Source organism: Meriones unguiculatus, chromosome 15, assembly GCF_030254825.1.
Source record: "Meriones unguiculatus strain TT.TT164.6M chromosome 15, Bangor_MerUng_6.1, whole genome shotgun sequence".
In the NCBI taxonomy this organism is placed as follows: domain Eukaryota; kingdom Metazoa; phylum Chordata; class Mammalia; order Rodentia; family Muridae; genus Meriones; species Meriones unguiculatus.
Window position 1 is genome coordinate 2733442 of NC_083362.1, and position 16224 is coordinate 2749665.

Genomic DNA, 16224 nt, shown 5'->3' on the forward strand with positions numbered 1-16224 from the left:
CCCGCTCCCAGTCTGCAGAGGGCAGGTGAGTCTGAGTCCCAGGCACCAAGTGTCCCACCCCTTGGGAGCTCCAAGAGCACCGGAAGTTAGAATGGCCCAGGCTGCGATTGCACTGGGCGAGGATGTGAAGGCAGTGCAGTATGGGGAGGGTTGCACCATATCTGGACCCCACGTCCCAAGAAGAGGCAGTAGACGGCCCCTCTGCCCTTTGCTGCTTGGCTTTGGTCTTTGTGCTTTCTGTTGCCTGTCTTGCCCTGAATTTGGTTCCTTTATCCGGAAAAATAACAAGACTGGAAGCCAGTGCTTCACCTCGCAGGTGGCCTCCACAGCCAGCAGTCCCCGGGACCCCCTCTGCCTATGTGGGGCCAGCAGGGCCCCAGGCATCCAGGCTCTGCCAGAGCTATCCCAGAACAATTTGTAATGTTGAAACACCAGTTTCCCTTTATCTCTGGGCAAAGCTTTCTTGGTTCTGGGCAATTAACCCAAATGGAGCCTTAGCCATGTGGGCTCTGGTCCTTGAAGATCAAAAGTGCCCAGCCACAAGCCTTAATTATGTCATTATCTTGCCCCCCCCCTTTCCCCCAGGCTAAGGATCGGGCCTTTCCAGTTCAGGCTCCCCAGAAAACAAGATAAGTCTGTGCTGGGGTAGGAGGACACCTCCAGGCTGCTTTCCACTCCCTAGTTTTATTTTCACTTTTAAACACACAAACAGAAGTTATGTTTAAAATAGCATGCAAGCCCACAATGGACTTGTGAATATTTTGTGAATGAAGACCTAAGAAAAGGAATGTATGGTGGCTTTTGACAGGAAAAGCCTAGAGGCTCAAGAATGGAGCATCTTGATAGTGTGCTTTCCTATCACACACAAGGCCCTGGGTTCTATTCCCAGCACCAAAGAAAAACAACCCTGGCGCCACATGCTTGTAATTCCAGCATTCTAGAGGCAGGAGAACAGGAGTTCAAGGTCATCCTTTGGCCACACAGTGAGCTCAAGGCCAGCCAGGCTACTTTAGACCCTCTCTTAGAGAGGAAGGGAGGGAGGTAAGGAGAGAGGAGGGGAGGAGAGTGGAGGGGAAGGGAGGAGATGAAAAGAGAGAGGAGGAGAGGATGGGGAAGCAAGGAGAAGAGAGGGGAAGAGGGAGGAAAGAGGAGGAGAGGGAAAGAAAGGAGAGGAGAAAGCCCAGCCCGGCATGGTACATGAAGTTAAGGATTGCCTCAACCTTAAGGGTAGCCTGGGCTACATAGTATGATCCTGTCTCACAGAAAGAAAGAAAGAAAGAAAGAAAGAAAGAAAGAAAGAAAGAAAGAAAGAAAGAAAGCCCAAAGAATAAGTTCTGTCTGGTAGTCCTAACAGTAGCCACCAGCCTTTTAGGTGTGTCTGGTCAGAACTTTTCCCTGTAAAGCATTAGGGCTTATGAAAACTCAACACTCTAGATCCTATGCAGGGTAGAGAAAAACAAAACAAAAACATTTTAAGTATATGACTATCTTTCATGTATGTCTGTGCACCGCATTCATGCCTGGTGCTTAGGCCAAAAGAAGGCATCAGATCCTGTAAAACTGGAGTTCCAGAGAGTTGTGAGCTGCCACGTGGGTGCTGAGACTCAAACCCAGGTCCTACCCACTGAGCCTTCTCAAGAGCCCCCAGAACAAAACTTTTGTTAGTAACTTTCGTACTATGGATTATAGTGTTAACATTTTGCAAGTTTGAAGTTAAATAAATAAAACATGGTCACTATTCAGTTCACACACACACACTGTTCAATGTGATTCAAATCACTAAAAATGACCTGCGGAAATCAGTCTTGGCAGAGGAACCAGCCGGTCCATCATCCCAGCACTCAGGGGACTGAGGCAGTAAGATGGCAAGTTCTAGGCCAGCCTGGCTACATAGCCAGACCCTGTCTGCAGATAAGTAAATATTTTTTAAGAAGAAAAAGTAAAGAATGCCATCTGGGACTGTTTCTGGTGGTTTATGCCTATAATTTCATCCCTTAAGGCTGAGGCAGGAGAATTGGGAATTCTAGGGCAGCCTAGGTTACATCATAAGTTCCAAGCTAACCTGGGCTACCTCATGAGTTCTCTAAAAAAACAAAAACCTCCCAAATCAAGGAGGTGAACCTGTGCCCATGTGTTTCCTCTGTGAACCAACATGGGATGGGAATATGGCCCGAGTAGCAGCCAGCAAGTGGGCCTCAACCCTGAGCTACCCTGCCTCCCCTTCTGGCTGTGCTCCTCCGGGTAAACTGGCCGCTCACAGGCTCGCCCTGGCTGTTTCCTAGAACAGGCATCTCTGAAGGCGGCCTTTAGAAACGTGTGCCAGGCATCTGAGTCAGCGTGGAGGGGTGGAAGGACACCAGGCCTCCCTGGAGCCCACAGTCTCTAGGAAGCAATAAACTAAGCAGCAAATGGCTGTCACTTCAGGTGGCTGGAAAGGGGTCATTTATGAAAAGATCCAGACCAAGAATTCCAGGGCAAGATAAGAACAGCAAGTGTTAAGGCCCTGAGGCAGGAACCCGCTTGGCAGGTCCCAGGTTCTGCAAAGAGGAGAGGATGATGGGAGGAAACAGGTCGGATCAGTGAGGGACCACGTGCCTTTGAGGCCAGAGGAAGGAAATGGAATTTGTTTGGATTTCCCACACATACACTTTGAGCCAAGGTGTGGCTTTAACTCACGATTTTCCTGCCTCCACCTTCTGAGCACTGACATGACAGGCATAGGCTCACCTGGGATTTTTTTTTTTCCTTTTTCAGGAGAGGGTGAGGCAGTTGAGGGGAACACAGAGTGTCATGCTATCGTGGGTACCAGCCACTGTCAATGAGGGTTCCTACACAGTGAACCAGGAAGTGTCAGCGAGGGAGTAGGCTCTTTGCGACCCGGAATGTGTGTTCCAAGCTGGTGCTGCACTGTCCTGGGTATCTCTTCCCTCAGGCAGACCAACGTGGGCTTCCTCAAGACACAACTATCCCCACACCATCAGCTGCTTCCGTGGTCCCCAAGCCCAACCCTACCACCACCTGGGACACCCACCAGGATGGTGGAAGCTGCAGCCCTGGCGGAGTTAGCTCTCAGATGTCAAGAGCTGTGCCCAGACCACCGGACCCTGGGACAGGAATGGTGGCTTTGCATGAAGGTCTCTCGTGAATGTTGGACAACAGACCCTAGGAAGAGAATGACTGTTGCAGGAAGAGCCCAGGGAAGGCAGAGACCAGGCCCCAGATCCGCATGGCCCCAGGAGGGACACAGACACAGGACACAGCGTGCAGAAGCAGGTCAAAGGCTAGCCCCATGCTCCTAACTCTGACCACCTGCAGTGGTGCGCACTGTCCCTGTGAGAGAGCGTCAGGGGCTGTGATGAGGCCTTGGACTGGCACTGAGGGGATGTGGTTCTGGGCAGGACCACTCAGCTCTGAAGTCTGGCCCTTAAGGACGCAGGCTGACAACAAGGAGGTGAATCACATCGGCTGCTATTTACCTCTACTCCAGCCACTCCTCCAAGCCAGCAGCGACACAGAGCACGACGGAAACCACCAGAGGTGCCTGTTGATCCAGTGATAGGTATGAACACTAGGTTCCTGGAGTGTGTGGCTAGTGTGACCACCACGTTCCCTGGAGAACCTCACAGAACCTGGTGGGGAGTCCTGATGTCTGCAGCATGCTGTGTATTATTGACTGGGAAATCTGAGGGGTGTGGGGAGGTGATGTAGAAAGGGAGGGGAAGAAAAGAGAAAGAGCAGAGGAATATTGGTGTACAGATACTTAGATAGGAGGATACATAGCTACATAGATTATAGCCATTGAGAGATGATAAATATATAAATACAGACCTTGTGGACACAGAAGGAAAATGGCACACAGATGGATACGTACATACACCAGAAACAATGATCAATAAACAGATGATAAATGATTTCTTGATTGATGGATAACAGGTGATTGATGGGTAGATAAAATATAATGATAGGTAGGTAGATAAGTCAGGAAATGGTGGTGCCTGCCTTTAAGCCCAGCACTCAGAAGCACTCAGACTCTGAGTTCGAGGCCAAACCTGGTTTACAGAGTAAATTCCAGGACAGCTACACAGAGAAGCTCTTTCTTGAAAAATCAATATTAAAAAGAGAGAAAAGAAAGAAAGGAAGAAAGGAAAAGACAGGAAGAATAAAAGGAGATAAATAATAGACATGACAGCTGATTGGTTAATAGATAGCTAATAGAGAAATAGATGAGATATTTGGGATAGAGAAAGACTGATAGTTACACTGAGGTGAACATTGCACTATTTGTACTAGTTTTCATTGTTCTGTTTTGTTTTCTTTTTAGACAAAGTCTCACATTGCCTAAGCTGGCCTTGAACTCACCAAGTTGCCATGCCAATGTCGTGATCCTCCTGCCTTCACCTCCTGAGTGCTGGGATTACAGGTGGACGCTGCCACATACAGCCTGTGCCCTGCTGGAACAGACGCCAGGCCTTGTGCATTTTAGGCAGGCACTCTCCCTACTGAGCAGCTCTCCCAGCCCTGTCTTTGCTTTTCTGCAAAATGGAGAATTTGCAAAATAAAAACTGATGGTGAGATGATTCCTTCTTCACTTATCCTATTAGGCCAAGAGCTTCTGGGAGGCAGAGAATTCAGAGCACGTTACCAGCTACATGCCAACAGCCAACAGGAGGGTACCAGTTCCCATTTTTAAGTGAAAAGAACTCCAGACTGAGCATGGTGGCATAGGCCCACAGTCACAGCTCTCAAAAGGACTGCAGAGAATCGCTACCAGTCTGGGCTGCACAAGAAAACCCTGTCTCCAGAAGAGGACATGAACTGAGAGAGGGGAAAGAAGGGAGAAAGAGGAGGAGGCAGAGGACACCAGTGACCTGGACTCAGCAATACAAAAATGTCAGGCATCTAGGACAAATGTAAAAAGCCTGAACCACAGAATCCTTCAGCCACGTGTCACAAGGCTGTAGATTTTCACTATGTGTTTTATCTGCATTTGTCAGATATAATTTATCATATTAGCCAGACTGCCAGCCAGTCCTTGGGCTCATACGTGCTGGGCCAGCCTTCTACCTCTGAGCTACACCCCAGCCCCTCACTGGGAGATTCTAGTCTACTGATGATATAAATCTTTTTTACTTTTTTATTTGGAAACATGGTCTTGATAAATTGGCCAGGCTGGCTCTGAACTCATTTGTGACTTAAGCTAGCTTTGATCTTGCCATCCTTCTGCCTCAGCCTTCCAAGTGGCTGGGATGAGAGGCATGGCTAAGGGTAGCCATATTTGAAGGCATGTGTTTGTTTATTTGGGGTGTGTGTATGTGTGTGTACCTGCCACAGCATCTGTGGATGTCAAAGGACAACTTGCAGCCGTTGGTTCTCTCTGTTCTGGGCATCAAGCTTAGGTCATCAGGCTTGGTGGCAAGTGCCTTTACCTGCTGAGCCATCTTCCTGGCCCATTACCTAGATTTTAAAATGCATATGTGTCCCACTTCACATAGAGAAAAGATCAGTTCTGGGGATGAGCATATGGCAGATGCGTTGCCAGAGAAAAACCAAGAGCAGGTGGTAGTGTGGGGAAGCAGCTGCTTTCCAGCCTTGGCCAAGAGGCCATTGCTGGCCGCCATAGAGCGCTGGATTCCAGAGCAGCTGTGGTCTCATGACCTAACACCTGGGCAGCCGCCTAGCGAAGGGACCCAAATGTGGAAAAGCACCCTTTTCTCAGAGGGCCTGACAGGGTGTGATTTAAAATAGCAAAGTGTACACCTGAAATTCCAGCACTCAGGAGGCCGAGGCAGCAGGGTTTGCGTTCCTGGCCAGTCTGCGTTCCAGAGTGAGATCCCGTCTCAAAAAGGCAAGACATAAATCATCAAATGAAATGACACAGGCCAGAGATAACCTTATTTCCAGCTTTGGAAAATTCTCCTCTTGTTTTCCTGGCGATTCTTCCACTGCCTGAGACCATGGCTCTCATCCATCCCTCAATGTTTTGGGAGCCAGGGTGCAGGACTAGCCCATGCTTTCTCTCTTGCTTTATGCTCCCTGGAATGAGGATGTTTCTCGACAGGCTCTGCCTGTCTGCTATCACCTCCATGTTGATAATCTGATCTGCAGTCACACCATTTTTCTAAGAATATGTGTGAGAGAGAGTACATGTGCACACGCCACAGTCAATATGTGAAAATAAAATGAATACTTGGAGAAGCACCCAGACTTCCACAGTGGGTCTGGGAATGGAACTCGGGTCATCAGCGGTGTTGTGTGGCAAGTGCTTTACCTGCTGGGCCACCTGGCTGGCCTTCTGTTTTATGTTTTTTGAGTCAGGGTTTCTCTCTGAATCTCTTCACTGCTAGGCTAGATTTGTTGGCCAGTGAATTCGGGGGCCCCTCCTGTGTCTCTCTGTGCCAGAGCCAGGGTTACAAGCTTGGAGAATCATGCCTGTTTTTTTAAGTGGGTGCTGGAGATTTGAACTCACTTTATTGACTGAGTCATCCCCTTAGCCTCCAGGAATACCTGTTTTTAAAGCCGTGTACCCAAGCTCCAGCCCCCTGCCTCTGAACTATTACCCAGTGACTTGTCTGGCTGTCCTGAAACCCCACAGGCACCTCTAGCCTGATAATGAGGCTTCAGAGCTAGCCTCCGCTGGTGCTAGGACTTCAGAAGCCTTAATTGGAAGAAAGGAAAATGCAGATGTGATACAAAACAGCAATTTACTGCTTCTCGAAGGCACCCTGTGTCTGACTGCATTTCCCATACCAAGGCTGCTCCCTGCCCCTGGGTGTCCCTGGCCTCTGAGCTGTACCCCGAGACCACAGGAGTCCAGGCAGGCAGGCCTATACACATTGTGCTTGAGAGACCATTGTCTGTGGCTGTACCCTTGGCCTGGTGGGCTGGCACTTGGGAGTGATACCACTTCTAAGTGGTCGCACTCTGTTGGGGGCTGATGAGGTGAGAGCAAAAGCTTTCATAGGAAGAGGCACCCACACAGAGCTTGAACAGGCGTGGGGTGGGTTTCTACAGGCCAGGAGGGAACAAAGGAGTCATACAGGAATCTTCAGTGGAGCCAAAAGATAGGAATGTGGAGAGGATACTAAAAAAAGAAGTATGAGAGAAAAGAAAAGAAAAAAAGAAATAGGGCCTATCAACCTACCACTTAGATCAGAAGCTGAGGCAGGAGGATGGCAAGTTTGCAACCAACCTGGGCAATTTGGTGGGATACTGTCTCAAAAAAAAAGAGTAAATAAATAAATACAAATAAACAAGCTGTGACAAAAGCTTCCTAGTTTAGTCCCTAGCACGCATGTGAAAAGCTGGGTGTGCTGGCACATACTTATAATTTTGGTTCTGGATCAATGGAGACAGGAGGATCCCTGGGGCTCCCCGCCAGCCAGCCTACACTCCTTGGCAAAGTCTAGGTCGGTGAGAGACCCTGTTAAAACAATAGCAACAGGGCCCTTCAATAAATACAAACATATGTACCTCAGATAAATAAACAGAATTTAAAAAACATAAGAGTTTCCTGTCATTTCCATGTCTCTGACCCTTTCCATCCCCCACCTTGTCTAAAGAGATCCAGACTCTGTAACCCAATACAAGCTGGCCAGGGAGGCGGGAGACTGTGCTGACCCATATGATTTTCAGTCAGGTACCACTGTGGTCAGTCTCGTTGGACCAGATCACTCAGCTGCACCTGAACAGCTTCATCTTGCTTCATCATAACTACACCACACTGTCCAGGCGGCTGTGCTCGTGAGGATACTGTGACTAGGACAGGACAAGGTAGCTGGCCAGTCCTGGACCCAATGCCCAGCCTGCTTGTTCACCAAGAGATGGAGAGGACACCCAGCCTGTCTGAGCTCCAGACCCTACCCTCAGCCTCTCTGTCCTGGACAGCTATGGGTCCTGTCCTATCTTGGCGGGTGATCTCTGCTTCTGCACCCTGGCACGCTCTGGTGAGGAGATTTGGAACGCACATCTCCACGGTGTGATCTTGGGTATATCCTTCTGCCTTGGAGACCCGTCCCGTCCCCTGTCCTGGAGACAGAACCCTGACCAGCCTTAGATCCTCCCCTTCCCGTCAGCTGGGTCACCCAGGCGGCTTCTCTAAAGCAAAGGGGCAAAGTCCAGCCAGGTAATCTCATCCTCATCCTAGGACAGGGAGGCCCCAGCATCTCTATGGCAGCCACCTCCCTCTGAAGGGAAAACATAGCCACATGAGCCACACAAACAGCCTCCCTGGAGATGCCAGCAGCCTCGTTCCTGAGTGTCTGTTTGGTCCAAAGGCCTCGGAGGTGAAAGGGGCTTTGGCCCAGGGAGGCAGCCACTCTGCCACCTGCTGGCTATGCATCCTTCCACCTGCTGCTTCACCTCTCTGAGCCTCTGCTGGCCTCAATGATTAAAAAGATAATAAAGCAGAAATAGCTGCTAATTAGGCCTGGTGGAGGATCTGTTCAGGCAGAGCCTGGCTGGAGCCCAAAGGCGGCCAGCACTGAGACTGCTTGGTGGCAGAGAAGGCTGAACGCCATGGGCTGCGTTTGGCATATGGCAGGCCTCAGTGAGCAGAAGCTGCTCCACTGAGGAAGAGAAGCTCGCTAAACTGCTAAACTGTCCACACACGTGACGAGGCAGCTGCGCACCAGAACACCTGCACCGGTGTCATTCTACCACATTCTGTGGACAAGTCCTGCATTTTCTCCAGCCCTGAGTTTCCCAGAGATGGAGGCACTTGCCGTCAGAGGTGTCCACGGCTACCTAACAAACGGCCCTGAAAGCTGGAGGCTTTAAAATAAAGAAATAAATAAATTTACGACTTCATGCTTCCTAGAGCTCAGAATTTGAGATGCGTGAGCTGGGCCCACCGAGGGCTTGAGTGAGCCCACGAAGGCAGTCAAGAGACCTCACGGCTCCTCCTCCAGGCACCAGCGGCAAGCTGGTCACTCAGAACAGCCCTATTTGATGAGGGACCACCCAAGGGCACAGAACCCCAGAAGGGGCAAAGATGTCTGGGGACTGTCTGACTGCTGATTGCTGTTGTGAGATCCAAAACTCGTGGCCATTCAGTGCCAAGCGCTGCCTGTCCTCTTAGAACTGTCAAGGGACCGTAAACCCACAGAACCTCCCATGAAGGGATAGTGCATGTGCTATGGAAAAGAAGGCAAGAGCCCTGTGAGTAGGGAGAATGGCCTCCTGGGTAGCACACGTTCCAGGGAGGGTAAGCCTTGCTTGTTAACCTCTTAAAGGATGGTCCCGCTAAAGGACACCCATCACCCAGCTCGCTGGAATTGCACGAGACTACAGCCTCTAGTGTTAGGGCAGAGAAGGCTTCCACGTCTGTGGCAGAGCTGCCCCAAGCCCCCTCACCCTACAACCTGGGTAGCATGCATGCACTGTGAGCTTGGAGGTTCTAAGACCTAACACAAACATTCAGGGAAAGGCCCCTGAGGCAGTGCCTGGCACAGGTTAGCACAGAACACAGCTGGTGCAGCTAGCCCAGCCAGCCCTCGTTCCCAGTCTCCGCCCTCCCTTCAGAAACTCCTACCTCTCACAGTAGACCTACCAGGGCCTCGGCAAGGTCCGTGTGAACCACCTACCTCACCTGCCTTGGGCCCTGGGCCACAGAAGGTACATCCAGGTGAGCTAATGAGGACCAAAGAGGACCACCCACTCTACCCTAAACCTAAGCCAGACAGTTGTAGGGAGCCTGGGTCCAGAGTTGGGAGAGGGGGTGTCTGAGAAGGCTTCCTGGTAGAGGTGGCTTTTAAGGTTGGTTGTATCTTCCAGAGCAAGAGTCTTCCCCTTTCCCAACATACACCCGTCTCTCCTCTTCCTCAGGGGAATCAGATCTCAGGGGCCTTCCAGAACAACAGCTCAGCTGGTGCCCTCCCTGCCCTGGGGCCACTGGGCTGTGTCACCAGTCTGGAATGCACTTTCAATTCCCCTGCCCTCTCCTGTCATCTCCTCCCCACTGCAGGCCAGCTCATCATTTCCCCTTGGAGAGGTTGGGGCTAGACAAGGAATCTAGGGGCTCTCTGGGAGGAGAGAATGAGCTTCTTCCGGGCCCAGCCCCTCCAAACTCCCTCTTGGGTACCTGGAGTTCAGGAAGTGGAGATGGCTGTAGTGATTGCCCAGGGAGGGGATGGGGCTGGATGGCCACCCGGGACCCTGTCCTTCAAACTGGGACTCGGGTTTTCTGGTGGCCTCTAGAGAAGGGGTCGGAGGGAGCCATCAGCTGTTTCCTCATGGGGACACTATTGTCTCTCTGGGTTAGAAGCAAGATTTGCGTGGTTCCCAGGGCCCTCCTTGGCCTTTCTGTGTTCATGGATCCTCTGAGGCCCTCCTGGCTGGTCCTTGGCCCCTCACTCCCTTTTCTGAATGGGGAGGTGAATGTGGTCCAAACATCTCAAGTAGAGTCCACTTGGGACTCTGCTGTGGCTTCTCCTACCTCTCCATTTATGGCTCAGCAACTGTCGTCAAGAAAGCACCCTGGACAGCCTTGAGCAGCTCTGAAGGACAGCTTCTATAAAAGTACCCCCACTTGCCATATAGCCTTTTCACCCGGCCCTCAGATGCTGACAGCTGACATTGCCACCTGTGCCAGGTGGCCGTCAGTCTGGATAGGGGAACACCAGTGAGACCTCCCGACCTCTTCCTACTTAGGTAAGCACCTTGCAGTGGGGAGAGGTGGGGCATTCAGAACCACAGGGTCATCAGAGCGGGTAAACCGTATTGCTCACATGCCCCACTAGCCTTGGGATCCTCGGCCATTTTCTGAGAAATGCCACTGCCCGTTACTTCATTGTCATTCTCTGGCAGGCCTCTGGGCTCAGGCTTGCAAAGCAGGGCCACCACCCCGAGCATCCACTCAGACCCAGAAAGACAGCAGGAGGTGTCTGGCGATGCTACCTAGTGGGGGTCCTCTCCATCCTGAAGGGTTTCATCCTGCATTTGGTAGATACAGGGCACAGAGGCAGGTAGGAGAGATACCCCAAAGATGGCAAGGTGGGCTGCGAGAGCAGGCTTCCTTATACCACATGCTGGCAGACGGAGGACACTGAGCCCTGGCCGGCCCATATGGCCTGCGCACAGCTCCCTTGATGCCCATCACTGCCTCCTACTGCCTCCGAGTCCTGGCATTTTCCTGAGGACTCCCAGGAAGCACCAGAGCCTCCCAGGGGAAACTTGGCTGGCTTCCAGTGGGCAGGGCTCCACTCATAAACAAAGCTTTATGGCCCCAGGGCAGGCTGGCCAGGGCAGGCTGGGTTGGGCAGAGATGGCCCAGGCTCTACTCCCTGGGGCCCCTCTGCTATGAACTGCTTCTCACTCTGTGCCCCTGTGCAAAATGAGCCCCACAGGGACACTGTAAGGTGTGCTGGGACAGGGATCCACCAAGCCTGGTGAAGACTGGCACTCACAGAGGGTGAGGGGTGGGAGGGAAAAGAGAGAAACAGACAGGGAGAGACACAGAGACAGAGATAAGGAGAGAGACAGAGACACAGAAAGAGAAGATAGAGACAAGAGGAAGACAGGGAAAGAGAGACAGAGCAACAGAGAGAGAGGCAGACAGAAAAACAGACAGGGAGGGAGAGACTGAGATAGGAAGATGGATAAGGAAGAGACAGAACCTAAGACATTGAGAAGCAGAGAGAGAGAAGGGGAGAGAGAGAGGGCAGGAAAGCTTTACCCCAGCCCTGTGGCCCAGGAGCAGGCTTGCTGAGTGACTGAGTAAAGAGTGGACAACTGACCCAGCAAGGATCAGCCTCCTGCCTCGGATGGCACCAGATACCTTCGTGGGAGGGGTGCTGTGCTCCTTTGAGATTCACGCTCTCCTGCTGCAGGGCCCAGGTGACAACTTTAGTGATAAAAAGTTCCCGGGGCTTGAGCCAAAAGGGAGAGTGACTCTCTTCTTCCTGCCCTTAGCCTTAACACAGGGAACCCTCCACAGGGGTCATAGTTAGCTTCTGGCTGTGGCGAACACTAGAACCAAAGACAGCTCAGAGGAGGGGGTTTATTTCATCTTACAGCTTGCAGCCCATCGTCAGGGCAAAGGAAGCTGGAACCTGGAGACAGGAAATGGAGCAGAGGCCATGAGGGAACACTGCTTGTTCTCCATGGCTCGCTCAGCCTGCTTTTTTATACAACCCAGGACTATCTGTCCAGGGCTGGCACTGCCCAAAATCATTAATCAAGAGAGTGCTCTACAGCCTTGCCTCCAAGCCAGTACGATGAAGCCGTTTTCTCAGCTGGGATTCCCTCTCCCGGATGACCCTTGCTGGTGTCACACAGACAAATCTAACTAGCTCAGGGACCGTGCCCTGAGGGACTTCCTGGGTTCCCTTGCTCCATTCCTAATCCCAAAGGCCTGCCATCCATAGCTGGGTGCTAGAGACTCGGTGTACTGGGACCCTTCTACTGTGTAAGAGCCTGCATCAGCCACCCAGTGGGGCTTAGATCCAGGGGCCTGAAGAGACTGTGCCCAACTCCAGTTCCCCAGACCTCATGGAGCAGATAACCTACCCTCCAGAGTCTGTCTGAAGCCCTCCCCACATAACCCATGAGGTCACACTCTGACGCTTATGTCATGAGATGGTGGGACAGATGCACAGAAAGTCATCTCCCTTGAGACAGCGGCCTGATTCACAGGGTTCCTGGTCAGGCCACGCATCTTTACCTGGGATAGCCCCACCTGGGGACACCCTGAAGAACAAGATTCCAGGAAGAGGAGGACGGTAGCTCCTTTGGGCTAGAGTCGACCAAACAAAGGTCCTCTGCAGGTCGGATATCACGACCACACCCAGCCCAAGCCATGTACCGGCAAGAAAGTGGCCACTCTTCGTCTAGAGACTTTGGCTACCACGGATGTGCTTGGGTGAAGCCAGAGGGCCAGGTGCTTGTCATGAGTGAGAGGGCTTGATGTCCCGGGCAGCGACAGCTTTGAGCCTGTGAGTTTCTTTTGCTGATTAACACTTCCTACCGACAAGTTCACGCCATGCTAAAATCAAGCCTGAGAGGCAAATACTCTTCCCAATTCATGGATCAGATCATGGAGGCTCAGAGAAGTTAAGCAGCTTTGCCTTATGCCAAACAGCTAAGAAAAACTAGGAGCCAAGCATGGTGCAACACACCCTCAATTCCAGCACCTGGGAGGCTGAAAGGGTGGGGAACACTCGAGCCTGGACTCCAGGAAGAAACTGCCAGAGAAGGAGAAAGGAGGGAGAGAGAGCGCAGCCATGTTCGGTCATAATTCTAATCCCACTGCTAGGAAGGTGGAGGGTCCCCGAGGCTCCAGCCACCTCCTGCTTGGCGAATTTCAGACCAGTGAGAGATCCTGTCTCAAAGGAGAGCAATGAGGTTGAGGAGATGGGTCAGTAGATACAGTGCCTGCTGTGCGAACACGAGAACCCGTTAATCCCCAGCACCCACCCAGAAAGCCAGGTGTGGTGGTGTGCACCTACAGTTATCCCAGTCCTGGGAGCCAGGGGTGGTGGTGTGCACCCATGATCACAGTCCTGGGAGGCAGAAGCAAGAGGGCCTCAGGGACTTGATGGTCATCCTGCCTATGGAAAGATGGAGAATGACTGAAGGAAGACACCTGACAAGGTCACATCCAACCCTGGCCTCCACGTGTGCATGCGTGGCATTGTACACGCACACACAGACACACACCATGTAACACAGACAGAGACACACACACAAACACATCACACACATATGACATACACAGACCACACACGTTAACTAGGCTACACCAGCCACACCTGGGCTGCACGTGATGGGTCAGTCAGCACTAAGTTCCACCCCAAGCACTGTGTTCGGATTCTTCTGGTGCTGTTTGGTCGGGCGTTTCCGTGCTGCTGGCTGTGAAACCTGCAGCCTCACACATGCTAGGCAAGCACTGTACTGACTGAGCCTCAGTCCCAGCCCTCGGGTGCTTCTTTAAAATGCACAAAACTGGCCCGTAGAAGTCAAAAGAGTGTGAGCTCAGGGAGGTGGCTGAAGGGGCCCTACTGGCACTGGAAGAGGCTAGCGGAGTGATGCAGGCCTCTGTCCTGAGGAACATCTGACAGATGGCCTTAAGCTCAGGCTGAGCCTGGGGCCCTCGGGCCCGGGATGCACTGTGGCCATCAGGGCCTCAGAAGATCCTCAAGGAGCGTGCTTACACACACACAATTACAGGGGACTTCGTTTTTCTCCCACGTGTCGGGAATGGAGTCTAGGCCCTTGCATGTGTTAGGCGTGTGCTGCCTGAGCATGAAGCAGTCGTCAGTTTATATTTGTTTGGGATTTTTTTTTTTGGGGGGGGCGGGGGTTGGCTTTGAGACAGTCTCTTACTATGAAGGTAGCCTGGCTGGCCCAGAACTCGCTTTGTAGACCAGGCTGGCCTCAGACTCGAGAGATGCTCCTGCCTCTGCCTCCTGAGTGCTGGGATCAAAGGTGTGCGCCACCACACCCAGCTCGCATTTATTTTTATTTTACTTTACTTTTTAAAGACAGTGTTGCAGTGTTACACAGACTGGCCCGTCTGTGGGCACAGACTGGGCAGAGAGGGAGGAAACAGGATCCTTAACAGCCGGCTGGAGCTGCAGACAGAGGGCTCAGGCACCAGCTTCCCAATTTGGTGACATCCCAGAGCAGATAGAAAGCAGCCAGGCTGGGCTCAGAGGAGGCTTCCCAGCAGGACCAGGGCCAGCTGAGCTCAGAGGAAGTGTAACTGACTGTGAGTGGGGGAGGGGCGAGAGCTAAGGCTAGGACCAGGGTGAAATCATCCAGCCCCAGTCTTGCTGGAGAGCTGCTTGTCTCCCCAGCATGTAGCCGGGGGCCTGACCTCGAAGTGAGTCACCACGCCAGCCCAGCTGATTCAGTGGAGCTGGGGGAGAGGCCGGGACTGTGCAGAGACTGAAGCGGCCAGCCAAGGTCAGGACTGGCCACTGTCTGGAAGGGCCAGCCAAGGCCATCATCCTAGCAGGGCTGAGCCCCACCTGCTGGCATCCAGCCACAACAGGCCTCTGTCTTCACAGTCCTTTGGCCAGAAAGCTCTGGCCTCAAGGAAACCGTTTTGGCAGGAGAGTTGGCTTATGGCTGAGAACTCAAAGAAAGGGCTCAGAACTGTGGAAAGGAATCAAGGGCTGAGCCAGGCGCAGTGGCACACACCAGTAATCCCAGCACTCCTGGAGGCAGAAGCAGGTGGATCTCTGTGAGTTCAAGGCCAGCCTGGTCTACACAGTGAGTTCTAGGACAGCCAGGGCTACAAAGCAAGTCCAGGACAGCCAAGGCTACACTGAGAAACCCTGTCTCAAAAAACAAACAAACAAAAAAGTGAACTCTCAGAAATTCATTGATGGATGAAAAAGTGAGCTGAGGAGAATAATTTGCCAGGCACAGTGATGAGAGGGTCCCCACAGTTGACCCCTCCCTCAAGGCACATAAACTGCCCATCACAGCTAGCAAGGGACAGAGGCTACAATAAAATGGAGACGGTGCTCTATCTCACATTCCACTTGTACCCATGAGAAATTTGACCAGGGGCACTAGCCAATCTTCCCTGGCGACATTTAGTCTACCCTTCTATCTGGCCACAGCACGACTCCAACGCCAGAGTGAAAGAAAGCACAGGGTTTCAGGCACTGGGTACAAGGTTGGGGCTGGGTCCTGTCTATTTGGCTATTCCTGGGGCACCTCTGGCAGACAGGGGTCTGGCCAACATGGGCTCCCATTTGCACTGACAATGTTGAAACTAGTTAGCCAGGCATCATGATACAGGCCTCTAAGCTCAGTACTCAAGAAACTGAGGCAGGAGGATTTCATGAGCCAGACCCCAGGCCCTCACTGGGGGATTCCTGGCAGGTGCTCCACCACTGAGCCACACCCCAGCCCCTCACTGGGGGATTCTAGGCAGGGGATCTACCACTGAGCCACACCCCAGCCCCTCACTGGGGGATTCTAGGCAGGGGCTCTACCACTGAGCCACACCCCAGCCCCTCACTGGGGGACTCTAGGCAGGGGCTCTACCACTGAGCACACCCCAGCCCCTCACTGAGGGATTCTAGGCAGGGGCTCTACCATTGAGCCACACCCCATCCCCTCACTGGGAGAGTCTAGGCAGGTGCTCTGCCACTGAGCCACACCCCAGCCCCTTACTGGTGGTGTCTCTAGACAAGCACCCTACCAATGAGCTACAATCACAGCCTTCTTTTTATTTTCTACTTTGGCATTAAGTTATGTAGCCTGGATGGGCTC